This window comes from Macrobrachium rosenbergii, chromosome 12 (assembly GCF_040412425.1).
Source record: "Macrobrachium rosenbergii isolate ZJJX-2024 chromosome 12, ASM4041242v1, whole genome shotgun sequence".
In the NCBI taxonomy this organism is placed as follows: Eukaryota; Metazoa; Arthropoda; class Malacostraca; order Decapoda; family Palaemonidae; genus Macrobrachium; species Macrobrachium rosenbergii.
The window spans coordinates 30,248,884-30,256,383 of record NC_089752.1 but is presented as its reverse complement, the minus strand read 5'-3'; the positions used below and the strand labels follow the sequence as shown (position 1 = coordinate 30,256,383).

Sequence of the window (7,500 nt, the reverse complement as noted above, 5' to 3'; positions counted from 1 at the left end):
TCCACCTTGAATTCTACTATCTTTTTAATGTACTTCACATTTCACATATCCTTTTAATCCACCTTGAATTCTACCATCTTTTTAATGTACTTCACATTTCACATATCCTTTTAATCCACCTTGAATTCAACCATCTTTTTAATGTACTTCACATTTCACATATCCTTTTAATCCACCTTGAATTCTACCATCTTTTATGTACTTCACATTTATCCATTCGCCGAGCTTTCTCTCTCACAATTTACATCGAACAATTGCTTCGGATTTAATGTACCGTAAAGCTATTAATGTTCCATGTCGGTAAATACAGTGAAATCCTTCTCTTAAAACTCTATAGTTCCGTCCTGGAAGTTTCGAATAAAATATTTTAGTTGTGGGTTTTACCATTTCTTACACTTTCGTTGTCTCGTTTTTTTGGCAAGTGCTCATGCTTATAAGGAACGGATTGCCATTTTATTTGTTGCTGCTGTTTCATTATTATTATTATTATTATTATTATTATTATTATTATTATTATTATTATTATTATTATTATTATTATTATTATAGAATGCTAGTTGATTCTAGTAGAAGTAACCAACATATGCCTTTAGGAAAGTTTTCCCGGAACAGAATGTCATATGAGAGAAGACAAAAGGAATCATTGTGAAGAAAACAATGTGCATAATGTAAATCATTTTTTCTGATTCAGAAATATTGCCTTATTGATTGCCAAACATTGCATTTTTATCATCAGAATCATAGTTATTAAAGAATGCATAGGATTTTTGCAATCATCGTGAAAAGAATATTAAAAACTTAATAGATTCTCTCTTGCTATGTTCTCACTTATTCTAAATATGTAAAAAAAAAAAAAACGTGAGTACGAATACTGATCCATTTTTGCCCCAAACTGTGATTGAATATATCCGTCATTTTTTTTCTATATTTTTGTGAACGAACGACAAACAGACAGACATAAACAACATGCTTCCAACTTTGTTGGTGGCGTAGAAAAATTCGGTTCGTTGTACGGCCATCGAAGTATCACAAATATTATAAAAGGAAATCATGCAGTTTCTGATGCATGTAATATCCCAGCGATTTTCTGTTTTTTTTTTTCCGTAAACCTCAAATCTAAGCTTCAAAGAGCTTTTCTTATCTATAGCCGCACGTGGTATACCTGGCACTGGTTACCCGACGCAGGTCTAATCTCCCACACCTGAACATATCAGTGGAGGTAAATATTCCCTACATTGTAAAAGTTTAGCGAGATTGAAAAACTTCTGAAAAGCACCAGAGTTGGAGGGCATCGTCGCTGAATATTTCATAACTATTTTTCCGCTCCGGTAACTGTTAAGGAAGAGGGTGGTCTCTGGATATTCCCTAAATATTCGTACATTCTCTTTCCTCTAAAACATATTTCATGAAGGTTATGTGAGTTGCCGGAATATTACTTAAGTACGGTCTCTTTCCGATGAATATTATCCCCCGAGAAAGATGGTCGAAATGCCTTTTTATACACCACCGGTTCTAGAAAATAATTACACGAAAAGGTGAAGCAGTTTGGATATCGAATAAATACTTCGGCCTTCGAAACACTGTTGCGTCGACTTCCCCAAGGAAAATACATTAAATGTTGGTCAGTTGTGACATACGACGAAACTATTATGTATTGCTTTGAAGTCAAAATTATGGAATAGCGTCGAAATCTTAATTGCTATTAAAGCAAACACGTTTTATGCAGACATAAATTGCCATTTGTTCTTCATCCTTGTGTAAAGATTTGCGTCATGTTTGTTACCAAGGATTAATCTAAGACTCATTTGAGATTTCGTAATATAAGCATTTTTATAAGTTCCGTAGGCTTTTATATGTTCATTTGCTTAGATGTGGAGTAATAAACAAAAGACCGGTACGGCCATTCGACAAGATCTCGTTTTATATTTGCAATGAAATCACATTTTATTGAAATGGAATTTTATTGAAATGAAGTACCATTTTATTGTAATGGAATTTTATTGTAATGAAATAACATTTTATTGTAAAGGAATTTTATTGTAATGAAATAACATTTTATTGCAATGGAATTTTATTGTAATGAAATAACATTTTATTGTAAAGGAATTTTATTGTGATGAAATAACATTTTATTGCAACCTTCATCAATGACAACAAATGATGATCTCTTCCTGGATCATCTAACCTGCCTCTTTTAAAATCCGGATTTTTATCATGACTTCAGTAGAGAATTCCATCAAAATATATTTTCATTGTAGTAATAAAGCTTAATGTTGATCAAACACCTCATTTCATTCTCTCAAGTAAGTAAAAATAATAACAATAACAGTGATAACATAATATTGAAAACCCGTAGATTTGCGTGACATTTAGCCACAGGCTATTGGTGTTTTCATCGAGTTGACAGGTAATGAAATTTGCTTCAAGAGTTGGTTTCTGATAATATAGGATTATAATGAAAATAACAGGAATTAATGATGATGAATATACTTTGCCTCCAAGTAATCGAAAGGCCGCCAACCATTTAATCATATGTATTTGTTTTAAGTATACACTATACCTGAAATATTCATTTATTTGCGTATGTTGACACCGACACTGTGTAGTACCTTCCCATAATATATTCGTCTTCCCTTCTTGTTTTAATGCACAGTTCCGGAGAAAAATGGAGATGGTCCCTACAAGGAAATTTCTCTCTCTCTCTCTCTCTCTCTCTCTCTCTCTCTCTCTCTCTCTCTCTCTCTCTCTCTCTCTCTCTCTCATGATAAGAAAAATTACCAGAAAGAAGATAGACAACGTATTAATCTTAGGCGAAAGAACGCGTAAACTTTCCCTTCTTTATCCTAAATATCTTCTCTCTCTCTCTCTCTCTCTCTCTCTCTCTCTCTCTCTCTCTCTCTCTCTCTCTCTCATGATAAGAAAAATTACCGGAAAGAAAGATTGACATAACGTATTCACCTTAGGCAACAGAACGTATAAATTTTTCCTTCTTTACCTTGAACATCTCTCTCTCTCTCTCTCTCTCTCTCTCTCTCTCTCTCTCTCTCTCTCTCTCTCTCTCTCTCTCTCATAATAAGAAAAATTACCAGGAAGAAAGATTGACATAACGTATTCATCTTAAGCAAAAGAACGTATAAACTTAAACCTCTCTCTCTCTCTCTCTCTCTCTCTCTCTCTCTCTCTCTCTCTCTCTCTCTCTCTCTCTCTTGAATAAAAACTTACCAAATTATCAAAAACAAAAACAGAAAAAGAAAGGAAACTCGAATTGACGGCGGCCATGTTGAGTCTGAACAGGATATCGTTGATGGGAAAAACATACCTTTTTTTTTTGTCATTCAACCTCAGCTCAAGTCGGACAAAGATAACACTTGACCGAACTCTCCTGAGGACGAGGAAATGTTCCGGAGAAACGATTCCTTGTTTTGGTCTTGGAATTAGTCTTAAGAAGAGGCTGTGGGCGTATGAAATGGCTTAACTTTTTACGAAGTTCAGTCAGACAGTTAGTTTCACCCTTCTTTCCTCCCTTTCCTTTTACAACCCCCACCATCCTTCCCCCCCCTCTTTCTCTCTCTCTCTCTGAATTATATGCGCTTACTGTCAGTGGTACGCAAATTATAGGAGCACCCTAAGATCTTTTGTACTGACACTTTCGTCGATGTATTACTAGGTTCCCTCTCATTTAATCCACTCTTTACGGCCTTTGTTCACTTATGTATCTCTTCAGTCTCTTTGGCTATTTCCACTGTAATTGTCTCCGTGCATACATTTCAGTTTCTTGACTTAGTCTGCTTACCAGCCTTGGTAATGAGTATCTCACGTTCCAGTAGCTGGGAAATAAGGAAAATAATTCAGGGAAAATTAGATGGTGCAGCAACGTAGCAATACAGCCTCTCTCAAACATGAAAGGCTCAATTTCAATAGCTGCCGGACACACTGTTGCACAGTTTTACCGTAAAGGGAATAAAAGGCCTTTTATACTACCCTGTGTAATTTAGCTCAAGCATTTAAATTACAGTTAAAAGCTTCCTGTTACTCGTTCTGCAAAAAGAGCTGCGCCTCTAACTCTTAGATATAAAGGCACTGATGTCCGGATTAAAAGTTCCCTGTTTAAGTAAATCTTCAGGAAAATGGCCAAGGAAGACATTTTTTCGAGATGACGGTTCTTTGACGACAGTGAAATTCCGAAAGGCAAGGGAAGAATAGTTGCAACAATGGTAGCACAAATGATATATGAAACCTTTCTAATAGTAACTGTGGTCCTGGGAACAAGTGGTCTTCATCCCTTCAAAAAGAATACTTGGGGCCGGAGGTGATGTGGAATACTTTGAGGAATTGAGAATCATGGCGTACAATAACTAATCAATAAAGTACTGGTTTTGCAAGTACAGCCACACCAGTTGCATCAGCTGCATGCTGCGCCATCTTATTTTCAAAAATAAAGATCAGGTTGTAATCCCCTGAAAACAGCGAAGATCCCAGAACCCTATTTTGCTGTCAGCCAGCTTACTTGGTCTTGTGTCAATAAAAACAACACGAAAAACAACTCCGTTTTCGATGCTTATGCACAAGAGCTTTATAATTAAAGTAGTTAAGAGCAGTGCTTGGGTCAGATTGAAAAAGTATAGACTGGTGTCCACTGCCATCGCATTACTGAAAACATTCAGTTGTCCAAAGAAGCTGCTGGGGTGTGATAGACGCTAAGGCCTAATGAGAATAATATTTCACGAAAGATTTTTAGTACAGTCTTATTCACATTCTCTCTGGGGTCTATGGAAAGTCTGAATATTTGTGCGTATTTGAGGTGCCATTGTAGGTAAAGAATCCCATAAAAAGTTAGTCATTCACTAGAATAAATAAAATGGCCTTATTTTCGGAGCTGTGTTACCTTATACTATGCAATTGCCAAATTTCCGTTGTTTCCACTTTCACCTTGAGCTCCTGTGATTATTCTTGTGCCAACAAAAGGCTCTTCATCTGCCAGATTAACTGATTGTTCTAACCACAATCGTGACAGTGAAGGTGCTAATCATCATTGTCACTGGATGAACCATTTGCTATTGACGGTTGCCCCGGCCTTCATAAATAAACCTTATTGTAACATGCTGTTGAGAAACCCATCTATAGCAACGGTTACTCGATCAATAACTCCTCTGACGCAAACATCTTTTCTTTTTAACCAGGTCCCGTGGCCTTCTCCACTTCCTTGCTTCCTGGCCTTACTTAGAAGATGCACAAGGTTACTACTTACAGGTGGGTCTAATTTTTCATTGTAATCTTTCATTATTTTGTTTATTCGTGTACACACACACACACACACACACACACACACACACACATATATATATATATATATATATATATATATATATATATATATATATATATATATATATATATATATATAATAGAATGATCCATTGAAGCATTTTTTCACTCTTGAGATCCTGCCATCGGAGACTTAGCCCTGAAAATTCTGAGGGAAATTGGAATGTGAAAGCAGTTAATGAACTAAGAGTTTAAAGCTTCAGTTGTATGTATATCCCTCCTCATTATCTTTTCCCTCAGGGAGGCTATCCTTGCTTGTTGAACGGTACAGTCAAGAACACTCAGTTTGTTTATTAATTCTAGTATTAACTATATTATTTGTTATCAATAGTTTTGACTTTTCACTCTTTTTTTTCTTTTATGCTCTGCTTTTTATTTCTTTCCACACACGAGTAATCAGTCATGTGGAAGTTTGTGTGGGGGGTTCGAGTACTTTAGTCTGGCCACGAAGAATGAGTGTTTATAAGAATAATGATATTGTAATAAGAGTATATAGTACACAACTTCTTTAGATGGTTATTCTAAGACAGATTTTTAGGGGAAGATAGTGTAACAATTTGCATAAGAACCCACAGAAAAAAAAAAAACATTTAAGTTGGGTGATTGTTAAATTATGGGTAAAATGGGAGCATATTAAGCATGAGATCAAAAGTTAAGAACAATGACGTTGCTGACAAAGAAAATGAAAAACACTTTATTATTGTATATTATATATATATATATATATAATATATATATATATATATTATATTATATATATATATATATATATATATATATATATATATATATACACGTATGTATAGACATACATAGACCAGTTTTATCCCAAAATCTTTAATGCCAGCAATTAACTTATATAATTACCTGCCAGAATCAACCGTTACGCGCACCTATTCATTTTGCCCCTGGTTTATTACTCCCAAACAATAATTAATTTCTTTTTTTAGTTTTCTGTATTCGTATATTGCTGAAAAGGTAAAAAATGGAAGGAGTTTATACGTGACCTAACATCTCTTGTGTACACGAGGAAAAGGATATAAAAACAATACTGTTTTTATTATCTATATGTCTAGATTGTTTTCTTCAAAGTGTACGTGACGCGAATTCCTGTCGAGTAAACAGGGCAAACGAAATCTAACAAAAAAATCATTGTATATCAGGGACATTTATTTTGATATTGTTCAGAAGGATAAGAAAAAGGATGTGTACACATAACGTGAGTTCCTTTGTGGACCAAAGTAAACAGTACTGGTGTTTTTCTTCCAGCTTTAGTGCGATAGGAAGAAGGGGCCGCTAAATGGGAAACTCAAGGCTGCTCGGGTCTACTTCGTAATCTTATTACGAGCTGAAGCTCCTTTGTAGGCGCTGTGGGATTACAGGTTCTCCCGAACAAACTTTCTCGGAATCCTTCTAAGGATAAACGGTGCCAGACAAAGGGCTCCTTAGCCATTAAGGAAAGGAAGCGCAAGGAGATGAAGACGATCAGCCAGACAGATTATTTTTACTATTAATATTATTCAGAAAATGAACCGTATTCGTATGAAACAAGCCCACAGGGGCTATTGACTTGAAATTCAAGCTTCCAAAGAATATGGTGTTCATTTGAAATAAGTGGCGGAGTGTAATGGGAAATACAGAAAGAGGAGATCAGCTATTAGAAAAACAGATAAATTAACAAACTGATAAGTAAGTAAAATATTAAATTACAAGTTGAATCGTATTAGGGTAGTGATACATGGTGTCTTCGCTTGAACTTCAAAAGTTCAGATGGCACGACATCCTCTGGGAGGCTGTTCCACAGTCAGCGATGTGAGGAATAAAGGACCTCTGGAACTGAGAAGTTCGACAGCGAGGCACATTTGCTTCATATTGGTGCTGCTGTTCAGGGAATCTTGGTTGCTCTCGGCAGGCAAATGGGATCAGGGATCAATTGTGAATGTGAGAGATCTCTGTTAAAATACAACTTATTCATGAATAAGTGACAAACAAGAGACCATCCGTCGATGGTCCAAGTTATAACTGCTAATAATAGGAAACAGAAACACACCACCACGCAGCATCAGGGAATCTGTTAAGCAGTGAATAAAATTACTCTAAAAATTGCTCTAAAAATCAATAAAATTCATAAAATACAACATAGAAATGATTTCTGTATCATGACCAAACAGTTAA

The 7,500-nt window shown here is 35.5% G+C and overlaps 2 protein-coding genes across 9 annotated transcripts in view; one reads left to right on the top strand and one right to left on the bottom strand.

The window, feature by feature from the left end:
- The window catches only part of Alg-2 (Apoptosis-linked gene-2), a 279,592-nt gene that overhangs the window by 115,071 nt on the left and 157,021 nt on the right, over positions 1-7,500 (top strand). For all 7 annotated transcript variants that reach the window (XM_067113781.1, XM_067113783.1, XM_067113779.1 and 4 more), the window contains one exon: positions 5,181-5,250. The gene's annotated coding sequence lies outside the window, so the exon portion shown is untranslated. The remainder of the gene's footprint in view (positions 1-5,180; positions 5,251-7,500) is intronic.
- Positions 1-7,500, bottom strand: part of LOC136844489 (uncharacterized) — a 190,819-nt gene that overhangs the window by 157,044 nt on the left and 26,275 nt on the right. The window lies entirely within an intron of this gene.